Source organism: Mirounga leonina, unplaced genomic scaffold (assembly GCF_011800145.1).
Source record: "Mirounga leonina isolate KUSES-001 unplaced genomic scaffold, KU_Mleo_1.0 Mir_91, whole genome shotgun sequence".
Lineage (NCBI taxonomy): Eukaryota > Metazoa > Chordata > Mammalia > Carnivora > Phocidae > Mirounga > Mirounga leonina.
The window spans coordinates 48,886,814-48,901,511 of NW_023270839.1; the positions used below are offsets into that span (position 1 = coordinate 48,886,814).

The 14,698-nt window shown below is 52.2% G+C and overlaps 1 protein-coding gene across 3 annotated transcripts in view; it reads left to right on the plus strand.

The window, feature by feature from the left end:
• The window catches only part of LINGO1 (leucine rich repeat and Ig domain containing 1), a 188,352-nt gene that overhangs the window by 110,911 nt on the left and 62,743 nt on the right, over positions 1 to 14,698 (plus strand). Inside the window, exons 3-4 of one of the 3 annotated variants that reach the window (XM_034994006.1) lie at positions 2,152 to 2,326; positions 14,583 to 14,686. The gene's annotated coding sequence lies outside the window, so the exon portion shown is untranslated. Of the gene's footprint in view, positions 1 to 2,151; positions 2,327 to 14,582; positions 14,687 to 14,698 lie in introns of those variants that run through there. The other 2 variants (XM_034994007.1, XM_034994008.1) reach the window with 2 other exon arrangements.

The window sequence follows — 14,698 nt, forward strand, 5'->3', positions numbered from 1 at the left end:
TCTCTATACCTTGCTTTCCTTGTCCAAAAAAAAAAAAAATCAGGGCATCATAATTGCTCCATCTTAACAGTTCTTGTGCAGATTACACGAGTCAACATCTAGAAAGCACTGCAAAAGGTGCCGGGCACTTTGTATGTGTTTGTTAAATAAGAGGAGTAAATAAATGGAAAGGAAGGGGCATCCATGATGTCGCCATCATGGCAAGAAGAAGGCACCGTGGAAGTCTGGCCTGAGGGTCAGAAAGCGAGAGCGCAGGCCCCGACTCTGCCCTTACTCCCCCTATAACCAGGAGCACGCGTGGCTTCTCTGGACTCCGCTCGTCCATCTGTAAAGTGGTTATGTCATCGGCCCCCCATGACGCTGCGGCACGGGGCGGGGGATCACGGCTGTGCGGGCTTCAGTGCGCGCGGGGCCCTGGCCACCGCTGCTGCCCCCCCCCCCCCCCCCCCTTCCCCTTTTTTTTTTTCAATTTTGTTAGAGTTCCATGGTTATCACTGTTAATGGCCGTGTAATAGTCCTTCGAGTGGAGGTGTCACGATGCACTTTGTCATCTCTGTTGTGGGATGTTTAGGCAGCTTCCAGTATCTTGCCGTTATACATAACCCTTCCACGAACATCTGTGTGCCCAGAGCACTTCCTTCTGGGGGATGATTTCCCCAGGCAACTCCAGGGACATTGGTTGAGGCTGCTTTGTCGGAAGGACGGAGGGACGGGCCAGCGGCAGTGGCTGGGAGAGCTGGGTCCCTTCCAAGGTGGCCTGATAGCCTGCTCGGGGGGCGGCAGTGGGACACCCAGCGTGAGCCCTGAGCACGAGGGGAAAGGCAGGGCATCTAGCGTGACGGGGCCGAACGTGGTGGGAGGACACGAGGCCACCGTGGGGCGGGCAGTGGCACTAGGAGCTGGAGGAACAAGGTTCTGCTTTGGCCTTTGTGTCTCTGTCACATACTGTCTGACCTTGAGCAAATCCCTTCCTGTCTGTGGACCTCCGTTTTCCTCGTGTGCTGTGGCCAGGGGCTGGGCAAGGCTTGGTCCAGAGCTGCACTGTCTCCTCTGGTCGCCACTAGCCACCTGTGGCTATTTTGATTTAAATATAAAGTAATTAAATAAAAAATTTGAAATCAGTTTCTTAGTCACACTGTCCACGTTTCCGAATCCCATCGTGGCTAGTGGCTACCACACTGGGCCGCACAGGTATAGAACGTTCCCTTCACTGCAGAAAGCTCTGTGGGACTGGGCTGGTCTAGAGACATTTCCAGAAATCCAATCAGCCCTAATGTGCTGTGGTTCGGGATCTCTGTCATCATGCCTTCTTATGGAACCAAGAAGAAGGCCGGCAGCCCTGAGCTCCGAGGACTCATTAAGGGCCTAACAAGGCTTTGTGACTTTGCACAGGCCGGGACCTCTGGTAGTGTCCAGAGTCTGAAATATCCGTGACTGCTTCTCTCCCAAGAGGTCCTAGTGTGGCCTCTGAGAGAAGCTGGGCAAGTGTATGGGCCCCAAGAGGGGTGGCCCCAGCCGGGGACAGTGCCCAAGGGAGGCTGGCATGAAGACAGAGTAGGTGGTCTCCTGATTCCTCAGGCGGGAGGGCAGCTGGGGGGCAGTCGGAGCTGCTCTCTGCCCCCTGCCTGAAACGTCACTGGTTCCCTTGGGGAAAGCATTGTCCTCTCTGGGATTCTTTTAGAAGTCTAGACTAGGGAGCAGAGAAGATGGCCACCTCACTCATCTTGTCCTGCTCTGGCTGCCTCAGGCCCTAAGTCGGCTCTGGGCACCTGCTGGGAGAGGAGCCGTGAGAAGTGAGCCCAAGCGTGAGGGTGAAGCTGCTTCTCTCCCCAGCAGTAGGCACACACGCGCTGGCTACCCAGGGATTCTGGCCACACCTGTCCCCCACCTCTCCCTTCCTGTCAGAGGGAGCCCCTCCCTCCCACAGTTGCTTTTCTGCAGCCTGGAGGTGTCACAGGGGGAGGGAGAGGTACGGGGTGGGGGCAGGGTATAGTGAATAGGGGAAATACGAGGCAAGGTATGAGGAAATGAAGAGAAATTGGCTCTCACCTTTGCTGAAGTGTAGCCGCCTTCTGCCCTACCCTTGCGCCCATGGGCCCCTCTGTCCCCCCATAAACCCCACTGCTCACTCTTGTTTCTCCTGTTTTCCAGGGATCCCATGGCCATGTCCTGGCTGCCCTGAGTCTGTGAGGCCACACAGTCCCCCACCTGCATCTACAGGACTCTGTCCCTGTGCAGCCCTTGGACCAACTTCCAAGCTCACTCCTCACCCCAGCCTGGGGACTCCTCAAGCTTCAGGACTCAGAGGGGCACAGTAGCAGTCACGGTAGGTGGCATCTCCACTCTGCTCACTCCCTGGCCCCTGGAGATACTCAGCTGGGCCTTCTGGGTCTTGGGAATAGGAAAGATACCTTTCTGAATACTGTGTCTGTCAGAATCCCCTTGGTTGCAAGTAGCAAAAAACCTGTTTAAATAAAATAAAATTATCAGCTCATGTAACTGAAGGGTCAGAAGTAGGTTGGGCTTCAGGCAGGATTTGATCCAGTGGTTCAAACAATGTGACCAGGACCTGTTTTCTATCTGTATTTCTATGCTTCACCTCCACTCCTAGGAGCATTTCACATGACATGGTCACAAGATGTCGGCCAACAGTTTCTGGGGCAACATGCTTCCAGGTTTAAATCTGGGGTCAGGGTTGGAGACAAATTCTGCATTCTTGATAGAACAAATAAAAGTGCTGGGATTGATCTCTTGGGCCCTATTGGATCCTTGTTTGGATTGTCCTGACCCTTTAACTGCGTCCACAGGTCCTGGAAACATAAAGGTGCTGGGGGTCAGGGTCTGTCCTTCCCCAACCATGTGACCAGGAATGAGGGGAGGGTGTTTCCCAAAGGAAGCTTGGGATCTAGCTGGTGGAAGAAGTCACCCCCAACTGAGGGAGACAAGTGACAAATGATCGGTGGAGTCTGTCCAGCTTGGACAGCTTGAAGCCAGTCCCAGATAGATGCAGATGTGTGGTGTGTCCTTGGGCAAATCCCTATGCCTCTCTGAGCCTCAGTTCCCTTATCTGATGCAGAACCCCTGGTAAGGGTGCTCTCAGAGCTACTTGAAATGATGTATGGGAAGCACGGGCATCTAGCAGCTACTCTGTACATCCTCGTTCTCTTCCCCTTCTATTTCCCTCCTGGGGAGTTTGCAACATCCTGTTTTCTTCAAACGTGGAAGGAGCTGTAGAGTGAGAATGGTCAGTCAGAATCCCTAGAAGCAAAGTCTGAGACAAGGATTTGTGAACATGAGACTTAGGGAGCATGGGCTCTTGGGAGAAGGGAGGAAGAGAAGAAATTGGGGCAGGAATGAGGGAGATCATGGTCTCAGGGAAAGTCTAGGCTTGGGCTGGTCCCGGGGGCCCTGGAGTAGAGTTGACACCGTAGATTTGCTGCCCACACGGGGCAGCCGGGCTTTTCTACCCTGTACCGGTCAGTCGCCGACTATGGGCCATGCCTGTAGTACCTGTAGTGGGCCCCGTTGGCAGAGGGCGGTTCTCTGGAGAAGGGGGTGCCGTGAGCTGAAGCAGCCCACACTCCCAGCGGCTGGGGAGGGGCTCTGGGCAGGCACCATCTAGTATAGGACCTGTGTCCCCGACCTGGCCTGTCCTGGAGCCCCCTGGCCTGCTGCCTCCTCTGGCTTTGGCTCCTTCTGCCCCAGCCAGCAGGGCCAGTCCCTTCCACCCTGGGGTCTGGTGATGGGGTGGACCTTCATCCCCTCCTTTCGAGAAGTCTTTCCACCCCAGGCCTCCTTGTCCTTCCTCTGCCCCCTGCCTCTTCCCCTCTAATTGTTTGTTTTTCCCTTCAACCTCAGCCATGCGATTCCCCCACCTGCTATGCCTTTTCTTGCTCTCTACCCCATCCTCTCTTTAGGACCTGTGTGGGTTCCTCTCTCTCCAGGAAGCTTCTACTCACTGCTCCAGCCAACGTTGCTCTCCAGTAGTCCTTCCTCCAGCTCCACCCTTTTTACAGATGGAAAGGCCAAGGTCCAGTGTGCACTCCCTCATGGATACTCTGGGGGTTCCAGCAGCAGTGCCAAAGTGTGTTGCTCTCTTTGCCTTGGCTGCTAGGAAGCTCATAGCTAGTTTGGGGCCCATGTCTAGTAAGTGCTCAGGATGCTGGCATACAGTTGCTCAGTGGCCTTACCTCTGGCTTCTTCTCTCTCATTTTTTTCTTCTTCTGATTTCTTATTTTTCAGCCTGTGCTCTTCTCAGCAGCCTCAAACTCTTTTAGAAGGTGGTGGGGTGTAAATTATAAATAACCAAGACTGGCCTTGGTTAAAGCATTCAGCCAAGTGCGAGGCAGCTGGGGAGGGAGGGTCTCTCCCAAGGCCCTGGGCTGAACCTGTCCCTGGGGAGACACCCAAGCTTGACCATGGCAGCCCTGGTACGGTGCCCACCCTGCCCTCCATGGGTCAGGAAGGACATTGTTCTGCTTCCCATCCTTCTCCCTCCCCACTTTTCATCTTATCAGAAGCTAATGAAAGAGGCTGGGAAACCCAATCCTTTGGTAATTAAATTTACTTAACGGGTATTCAAGTGGAGTAATGAGAAGTTTAATGCAGTGATTAGATTTTTCTTTAATTAATTAAAAGGAGAACCATGTGTCTTGCCAGCAAACCAACTTGACCCTCTGCTTGAGAGCAGCAGAGATGGTGGGGGGCTTGGCTGCGTGGGTGGGGGTGGAAGGGTGGGTGCATCCCCCAATCTTGGAAGTAAGCCTGGCTCTGCTGCCCACCCAGGGCAGCCCCTGGTGCAGCTCCCATTTCCGAGCTGCGAGAGCCGGGACTGGGCTAGGCCTAAGTCTCCCAGGGCTGAGGGATCCAACATTCCCCACACTCAGAGCTGATCACTGACCCAGAACAGAGGTTTCAGAGGGGGGCTTGGCAAGGGTGGCTTAAAGCAAGGAGCACAAAGGAGGGATTTCAGGCACTGCGAGTGGCGGGGTCATTTTGGGTATCACATCTCATTGCATGGGCCAGTGGACGCCTTTACCTGCATGTTCAGCCAGACCTGGCTTTACCTCCGTTGGCTCTATCTGGGCTAATGGAGTGAGGGCAGTGGGGTGGATAATCGAGAAATCTGAGATAACCTGCCAACCACTCCTCCTTGACTTGGGAATGTATCCGTGCCAGAAGGACGGATCCTTGCTGCGTTTCCGAAGGCCAGTTAGGACTGCAAGGAAGTACTTCCTGCTTTGGGCCACTTTTGCTGGGGTCAGGTGGGGGCTGGGGTAAAGGGAATATGGGAATCCCAGCATAGCTGTGTGAGGTGGAGCGTAGGACGGGCTGTGCCAGGGTAGAAGGTGGGCATAATGAGGACCCAGAAGACAGGCCCCTGCACGTAAAGGGCAGAACATGTTGTTTTCAAGCAGTGGGTAAGGCTGGGGAGAGTCCTGAGTCTTTCATGGGGGGGGGGGGGAGGCAGAAAACTTCCTTTAGTGAGACCTGACCCTACCCCCACACTGAGCCTTGATCCTGGACAGACTGAACCTTGATCCCAGTCCTAGAGGAGCCTTGACCCCAGCCCCATACTTAGCCCAGCATTGTCATGGATTTGCAAACAGAGTAACTAACGGGTGCTGGGGTGGGAAGGGTGAACAGACCTGTTTGTCCATCCTCACTGCCCCGCTCTCTTGCCTGTGGGCAGGATTCCTGTGCCAGGCCCCACACTTGTCTCTGGAATGGCCAAGATGAGTCAGATCCCTGCCCACAAGGCTGGTGGGGGAGGTGACAAGCAAACAGGCACCGAGTGATCAGAGCTGAGGTGGGGGAGACCCAGAGGGCTGGGGGCTCTGGATCCGCACTAAGAGCTTCCTCCAACGGCAGATGGGGGGCGGGGAGGGGCTGGAAGCAGGGCCCCGTGGGGAGGCTGAGACTGGTCTGCCAGAGGTGAGGAGGACGGTGCCCACAGCGGTGGCTGCGGGGGCCTCAGGTGAGCAGTTCTCCCTACGAGAACTGGCTGGGATGCCCCCAGGCCACCCTAAGCTCCTGGTGAACCAAGGGCCTCGTGTGTGGAAAGGGTTGGCCGGGGTACGGGGTACTGGGCCGATAATGTTACCTTACAAGGCAAGCATTTTTATCCATCTCATCCAAGAGGAAAGAGGTGCTGAGCCTGCACTAGCCCGGTGGGGCGAGTTCCCAGAGCTTTCGGGCCTCCAGGCAGGCTCACTGCTGTTCCTGTGCATCTGCCAGGGAATGGACTTGTCCTGGGGGGCAGGAGGCCTCCGCTTCTGACTCCTCCACCCCTACCTGGCTGGGCCTATCAGACTGGCGTCTGGGGCGTGAGGAGTGAGGGAAGCGGAGGGTCCCGGCTAGGGAGGGGCTGAGCCCCAGGAACAAGGCTCTCCTGCTGTCTTCATCCCTGCCCCTCCCCTCTCCTGACTCCACTAGATTCCTCCCGATTCTTCTTCTTCCCCATTTCCCTTCTTCTTTCCTTTCTGAAAACCCAGGCCTAGAGAAACCACCCAGCGTGCCCACCCACCACTCACATGGGGAAATTGTCAAGATCATGGGGCTCTGCCTCTCATCTGTCTTTAAGGTTAAAGGGTCTGAAGTCACATTATCTCGAATGTAAACACAGGATGGCACTTGGACACTTTCTGCGCACACACGAGTTCACACTCCACAGGAGATGGCCCCAGGGAGCCAGCCCTCTGTCCTCAGGTACCATGCTCCCCCTCCCTAAACCACTGTCTCACTGAATCCTCAGCAGTCTGGGAAGGTACTTATACAGGTGAAGGAAGCGAGCAAGGTCAGGAACTAGGTCCAACTCACACCGCTAAGTGCAAAGGTGAAGCTTGCCTGACAAGCTCAAATCCTAGGCCAAGCCACCCCTCCAGATTACCCCCCCTTGCTTCCGGGCACTCCCCCTCCCTCCGTCTCTCCAAGCCTCCCCCCCCCCTCCCTCCCCATCCACTGCCACATCCCTCCTCCCTCCTCGCTGCATCCTCCAGCCAGAACCAGTGACTCTTCCCCAGCCCGCCCCACGCTTTCCCACCCCCAGGCCCTTATTCAAGCTGTTCCAACCCCCTGGAGTTCCCCTCCCCAACTCCATCTGCCCAAACCCCCTTCATCTTTCCAGGCTGGGCCCAAATGCCACTTCCTTCATGGAGACACCCTGTCTGCTGTCACTGCAGTCAGAAGTCCCCCACCACCCTCCCTGAGCACCGTCCTACAGCTCTTTCCTGCCCGCCTCCCCCCCCCCCCGCCCCGAGCCTCCTGGCTTTCCTGTGTCTGACTTGGCAGCTGTGTGGAAGGTGGGGCCCCGGCTTCCCAGGCCAGGTACCCCCAGGGCCTGGCACGCACTAGGTGCTCGGGAGGTAGCAGGGGCCTTGCCTTGGGAAGGGCCGCACCTCTGCAAACTCGACCCTTTCCTCAGCAGTCCTGGGCCCACTAGCCCCTCACAGCACTGGTCCCAGCCCCACGGCTGGCCGGATGCTCACTGGAGCCCTGGATGGTGAGGTTGGGGGGCTGGCTGGTGGCCCCAGAGGACTTCCCTGGGCCCAGGTTGTGGGGGGCAAGAATAAGGCAAGTCCAGTGCTGGTGGAGGGCTTCATGGGCACTCTCCCTGGCTCTACTCACTGGCTCTGCCAATGACTGGAATCTCTCCATGCCTCAGTTTCCTCATCTGTTCAATGAGGTGATGACAAACCTACCTGGGGTTGCTCTGAGGATCAGAGCAGTCAACACAGTGGAAAGCACACAGTAAAGACACAGATACACAGTGTGGCTCCCTGACCGTCAGTCGTCACCATGGCCATGCAAGGGGGCCTGAAGGCTGAGTGTTGAGGGAGAGTTTCCAGAATGTGCTGACATATGAGCAGCAACTTGAAAGATGAGGTCCAGAGGCAGGGAAGGATATGCTGAGGAGGGGGAACCACATAGACGAAGATCCAGAGGCAGTTTGGGGGACATGCAAGGGTTCCGGCTGTGTCTAGACTTAAGAGCAGGTCAAGGGAAGATCCCAGGCCGGTGGCATACAAGCGCTGTGTCCTGAGGGACCTTGGGGGCCACACTGAGGAATTTGCCTTGCAGCCTGTGAGGGGCCATGGAATGGGGTATTTTTTCTTTTTTAGTATTTGCTCATGCAAAAACATCGGAACAGTAGATGTGTGCCCTGTTAAGTATGGAAGTTCCCTCTTTGCCCTTAAATCGTTCTGCCAAGATCTCACAGTTATTGGTCTGGTGTGCCTCCTTCCAGAACTTTTTTCTGTGCCTTACAAACATACTTGTTGTATATTAATTTTTTTAAGATTTTATTTTTAACTAATCTCTACACCCAATGTGGGGCTCGAATCCACAACCCCAAGATCAAGAGTCACATGCTCCAGTGACTGAGTCAGCCAGGCATCCCTGTATATTACTTTATAAAAAAAAAGACATAGAGTCATATTATGCACATTACTCTACAACTTCCCTTTTTCACTTTCCAGTGTGTTGTGGGCATCTGTCACTGTCACGGCACACAGATCAGTGGTGTCCCTTTTAATGGTTGCCTAATATTCCCTTATTTGGCCAGAGTGTAATTTATGTAACTAGTCCTGGGTTGATGGAATATTTAGGTTGTCTTCAATCTTTCACTCTTGCAAATGACGCTTCAGTGACCATCCTTGTATATATATCTTGCTGACATGTGTAAGCATTTGGGTAGGATAGATTTCTAGACATGGAATTGCCTGGCTGAAGGGTACGTTTATTACATTTTGATAGGTACCACCACAGTGCTCTTCCAAAAGGTTTGGCCAGTTTACGCTCCCACCCTTGGTATCTGTGGCTGGCCATTTCCCCACACCATCCTCCGCACTGAACATTATCAAGCTTTTTAATTTGTGCTCATCCAGGAAAATGTCTTGCTGTGGTTTCAGCACTCACTTGCCTTCTCCGCAGCGAGGCTGAGCATCTTCTCATGCGGTTGTGGACCTTTTGCATTTCCTCCTCTGTGAATTGACTGTTCATATCTTTGCCCATTTTTCTTTCTTTTTTTCTTTTTCTTTTTCTTTTTCCTTTTTCTTATTGATATAAAGGAGCTTTTAGTATATTAGGAATTTTCAAACTTTCTGTCTGATGTATGTGTTGGAAATATTTTCCCTAGTCTGCTGTTTGTCTTTTTAACTTGGATTATGGTCTCTTTGGCCATATAGAAGCTTTAGATCTTTATTTAGTCAAATCTGTCAGACTTCTCCTCAGAGCTTCTGAGTTTCACATCCTGCTTGGCCAGGCTTCCTGGAAGGGTTTTAAGTGGAGGTCAGATTGGGGATTGGGAAAGGTTGCTCTGATTGCCACTGTGCAGAGGGTGGGTGGAGGGGGATAGCAAGGCAAGCCGGAGGATAGGAAGCAGCTGAGAACTTTGCGCTGGGGGCGGGGTGGGGGGTAGGGGAAAATTAGGGAGAAGGTGAGTTTGGGAAATATTCAAGGATTGGTTGCCCATGGTGATAGGATGTGAGGATGAGAGAGGAAGAAAGGACTTCGGAGCAATGCCTGGGTGTGTGGCTAGGGGACTACTTGGCTGGTGCCCCCACCACCCTGAGTTGGGGACGGGACTAGGGAGGGAAATGCATGCAGGTGCATGTGAGTGCTCACCTGAGCAGGGACACAGCACAGAGGAGTACATGTGTGCGTGCAGGTACATGCTTCAGGTGTGGAGATGGGGCATCTGTACTGTGGCTGCACGGAGCGGGAGGGGTGTGGGGCGTCTGTTCCCTGCCAGCTACTGTACGCGGCACCACGCACGCGCACTCTGTCATCCCGACTACCGTATGAAGTATGTCTGATGGACGAACCAGACTCAGAGAGGTTAAGTAACTTGCTCAAGGTGACACAGCAGTAAGTGACAAAAAGGGGATTTTTTTCGACATCTTAGATCTGACCCTCCCAGACAGAATTGCCACCAACAGCATGGAGGAAACTTTCATTCACTTCTAACCTGACCAACCCGGTTTCATCAGGGACTCTTAGGACCAGTGCAGGAACCACACTGCCTGGCTTGGACATGCAGCCCCATTCCTTACAAGGCAAGTTACTTCCCCTCTCTGTGCCTCAGTTTCCCCATTCTGAAAATGTAGTCAATCACGGTACCCGCCTCGCAAGATGTTCGTGGAGATTAAATGTGTTAGCACCTAGGAAGTGCTTAGCCCATGAGGTCTCCTTGGATGCTCTCTGTGATGAGTCTGATGACGATGATGGCAAGGCATTCACCGTCACTGTGTCTATGCCTCTTTCCCTTCTCCTTCCCCTCCATCTTCCCTCCACCTGTCACCTCACCCCTGGGCCAGCTCTTCCTCAATTCCCTGCAGGAACTTCGTCCAATACTTGCCTTTGAACCTCTGTCCTCTGTTTTCAGCCCCCAAGCCCTCGGCAGACAGTGAATTAAAGCCCAATCAATCAGCAAAAACCATTCAGGGGAGAACGATTCATGTTGCACTCAGGGGATCCTCCCCCAAGCAGTTCTAGTCAGGCATTTTCTGCAAGCCCATGCATTCATCCCAACATTATCCGGTCTCTGAGAACCAGACCATAACAGCCAGATCTAAAACTCCTTCCTCCCTGAGTGGAGATGCTCAGGTGTACTTTCGGCGGGGGGTCTGAGCTGACCCCAGCCCAGCCAACTCTCCCCTCTAACCACAGCCATCACTGGATCCCTGACCGTGGGATGAGTCATTCTCAGCATCGTTGGCCAGGAAACTTGCCCATAGGAAACAAAAGCAGAAAGCACAGCAGATTCTGGGCACAGTTTCTTCCCATTAGCATATCCAAGCAAATCCCATGGCTGTGAGGGTCCGTGCAAGGTGCTCAAACTGGGTTAAAACCTCAGGTCTGCACCCAGTTAAAAATTTCTCGCCGAAATCACCAAACTCACCGTTATGGATTTCTCATCATCAAAATAAACTCCCAGGTAAATAAATCCTGGTGTTAAAGAATGGAGCAGTTATTGCCTGTTGCTTGCAGGGTTTTGTTTTCAGTTGCACGGTTATCAGTCACACCTGTTTATTTTTAACCCGAAGGATGGCTGAACTTGCTTCAGTGCTTCCCAGGGGACAGTTATACCCAATTACACAGCACACCCCCTACCCCAAAGCCTCTGAGAGAGGCAGCAGACCCCCTACCCCAAAGCCTCTGAGAGAGGATTCTTTATGACTGTTTTTGGGAAGCCTGGTCCCCGGGGTCTCCAGGGTCCCCAGGTTCCACCAAGCCTGGCTTTGTCCCAGGGGTTTCTTCAACATCTCCCCCCACCTCCAATCCAAGACCCTTTCCCCAGTATACCCCAGGACTTCTGCAGGGTGCTGCACCACACTCTGACTTCCAGCTAACCTGGCCCAAGTTCAAAGCCATTCGAGCCTTTGGATGCACGTAGACAAGTACTGACACTAGCTATCAGCACTCATACCTAAGAAACTTTTCAAGTTTGCCCTTACAATAGAAGCCTTTCTAACAGCCACAAGGAAGCTGTATGCTACCCTTTTTTTTTTTTTTTAGGGGAGGCAGTATAATCCACTACCGCCAAATCTTACTTCTTGGAAAGAACGAGGAATCACAGGGGCATTTATGGACATTAGGGGCTTTCCTCTTGGGTCGCCTGCCAGAGCCCACTGTTATCTTGAGGGGCTGCCTCTTCTCCCTGTTCCCTGTATTGTCCCACAGGAGCACACAACATTTAAGGCGATAACTGCCAAAGTAAAGTGCCAATAAGTTCAAAATATAAATGTATAATTCAGCTTGCAGCTTGCTCTCATTTGTGGCCCCAAGCCCTGCTGGAGTCCCCTAGCCCTCAGCTGTTAATCCAGGGCAGGCAAGTAGGGGGCCCCAGGGCCTTTCCAAAGCTGATTCCAGACCTGAGCCAGGGGTAAAGCTCTGAGGATGCCCCAGCCTTTTTTCTAAAGTCAAATTCAAGCCCTTGAATGTAGGCCAAGGCCTCAGCTGTCATGGAGATGCTGTCACTTGCGTCTGCTCACACCTCCCTTCTCCAGGGGGGAATTGTCCCGCTGATGAATCCTGCTACAGGGCCTGAAACTCCCCCCTTTCCCTGGTGGATAGGGAACCCTTGAAACTGGGGATTGACATATTTCTGTCCCCCACTGAAATCCTAGTTATTTAGGGGCTCCCAGATGGAGCTTGGTTCTCTCACTCAGAAAGTCATCCAGAGACGCCCTCAAACCAAATTCGGTAAGGTCATGTGCCCCAAGTGGCCAGTGGGGATGCAGGAGGGTAGGCAGAGGTGTGCTGCACAACACGTTCGCTGGGAACTCTCGGTGAGTTGGTACAACAAAGGTTCCCCTGCCCTTTCTTCCTTTACTTACAGTACGACCTCACATTACACGTCCAATGTGGGAAGTAGGGAGGGTGGCAGACTCTGGTCCATACAGACATCCAGGGACCTGGGCTGACAGAAGCTCCACCATCTTGTAGCTGCCCCATCTGGAACACGTGGTCTCCTTCAGTCACTGTGGCAAAGGAGAGAAAATGGTAGAGTCACACTCTGCTCTTAAATACCTTGGCCCAGCAGTGACACACATCACTCTTGTTTACAACCCATTGGCCAGAAATTCTCATATAGCCTCCATTAACTGTAAGGGGGCTGAGGAAAGGTCACATCATGCTGGGAGGAAGAGGGTGTGGAGGAAATGTGCCCAGACATTCAGCGACCAGTAGAATCTTCTGTACAAGGGGTGTTGTGGGACCCCTCTCAGAGCCAGGGTTTCAGAAGAGCCAACTCGCTGTTCATTCTTTCCACCTGAGGTGGCTAGGGCTGGGGAAGCCCAGATGTCTGGGAGAGCCTGATGGGAAAAGCTTTGAGGAAGAGTCCCTACGGATAAATAAGCCCCATGGCAGGCCCGGGTCCAGGGCCTCCACCCACCAGGCTCTAGGTTTGACTCCACCTCTCCCCCCCTTACCCCGTTGACGGCTTTCAATACCAACACCATCCCAAAAAATGAATTTCTCAAGAGGAGAAGCAGGAATGAGAGTGAGGATGAGTTCAGTTTTGGAGGGAGAAAATCCAAGAGGAGACTTCCAGAAGCCATTATGTCTAGTCCATTTGGGCTGCTCTAACAAAATACCACAGACTGGGTGGCTTATAAACAAGAGAAGTTTATTTCTCACAGTTCTGGAGGCCGGGAAGTCTGAGATCAAGATGCTGGCAGATTTGGTGTCTAGTGGGGGCTCACTTCCTGGTTCATAGATGGCCATCTTTTTATGGTGTCCTCATATGGCACAAGGCACAAGGGAGCTCTCTGGGGTCCCTTTTGTAAGGGTGTTAATCCCATTCATGAGACTCATGAGACCTTCATGACCTAATCCCTTCCCTCAAAGCCTCACCTCCAAATACCATTACACTGGGCTTCGGTTTCAACATATGAAATTGGGGTGAAAGGGACACAAACACTCTGTCTATGGCACATTGGATATGTGCCCAAGCTCAAGAGCATACCCTTGCCATGAGAGAGAGCTGGAAGATACTGCCTTTCTTCCAGGCTTTCATTCCTTCAGCAAATATGGCCGCTGTGGGCCATAGAGTATACTGATAACAACCGTGGGGTCTGATTCCAGAACTCCTGGGATTGAAGCTTGGCTTGGCCCATCATCAGCTATATGACGTTGGGCTAGGTACTTCCCTCTGCCTCAGCTTTCTCCTCTTAAAATGGGGATATTGATAGAATGATAGTATCTATCTCTCTTAGGGTAAGTGTGAGCATTAAATGAGTTAGTATTTGTGAAGTACTCAGAATAGTGCTGGGCACATGATAAGTACTCTATAAATGTTAACTATCACCACTGCAGCCGCCACCACCATCACCGTCACCCTCACCATCATCACCATCATCACCATCATCCTCACCATCATCCTCATCATCACCATCATCACCATCATCACCATCACCGTCATTATCACCATCACCATCATCATCATCACCATCATTGTCACCATCATCAGCATAATCACTATCACCATCATCATCACCATCATCACCATCATCATCATCACAATCATCACCATCATCACCATCATCATCACCATCATTACCATCACCATCATCATCACCATCATCCAGTAGCAGATACTGTGCTAGGCGTTGCAGGGGTTGGGGTAGATGTCAAGGTCCCTGCTCTCACATATGATTGGGAAAATGGAAGATAAAGGGATAAATAATTAAATTAAAATGATAATTCCAAATAGAGATGGTATGAAAACAATAAATCGGGTATGTGAAAAATTAAAACCAGGGAGCCACCACTGCATGTCTATTACACTGATATCTACAAAATTGGCAATGCCAAGTCCAGGTGAGGATACAGAGCAGCTAGAACTCTCAGGTGTTGCTGGAGGGAATGCAAAATGGTATAGCCACTTTAGAAAACAGTTCGGCAAAAAAAAAAAAAAACAAAACACAAAAAAACCACAGTTTGGCAGTTTCTTATAAAGTTAAAAATATGTTTACTGTATAACCCAGCAATCCTACTGCTAGGTATTTACCCAAGAGAAGTAACAACTTATGTTCACATAAAAACCTGTATGTGACTATTGATAGTGGCTTTATTCATAGTTGCCCCAAACTGGAAACCTCTCAGCTAGTAAATGGATGAACAATTGAATACTACTCAGCAATAAAAAAAGAATGAAACTGGGAACAACAAAGAAACAACGAAGGTAAATCGCAAA